The sequence below is a fragment of the Buceros rhinoceros genome, unplaced genomic scaffold (genome assembly GCF_000710305.1).
Source record: "Buceros rhinoceros silvestris isolate BGI_N320 unplaced genomic scaffold, ASM71030v1 scaffold35248, whole genome shotgun sequence".
NCBI classification, from domain to species: domain Eukaryota; kingdom Metazoa; phylum Chordata; class Aves; order Bucerotiformes; family Bucerotidae; genus Buceros; species Buceros rhinoceros.
In genome coordinates this window covers 1-228 of record NW_010429301.1, presented here as the reverse complement: position 1 = coordinate 228, position 228 = coordinate 1, and positions in this window count along the sequence as shown.

Genomic DNA, 228 nt, shown 5'->3' with positions numbered 1-228 from the left:
GCCTGCCGTGCAGCTGAAGACCCAACGGGCTGCCGTGTGCTGGGAGGAGACGGCCCTGCAGCATCTCCACAACGCGACACACGCCGTGTGGGGCACAGCCTTACAGTATTAACTGCAAATTCTTTGAACAAACTGTCTGTGCAACTCCTCCACCACTGACCTCTTCAAAAAGGATCAGAAAAACAGCAGCAGCCTCTGCAAAAATCAGCCGACTTCTAGGATATGACT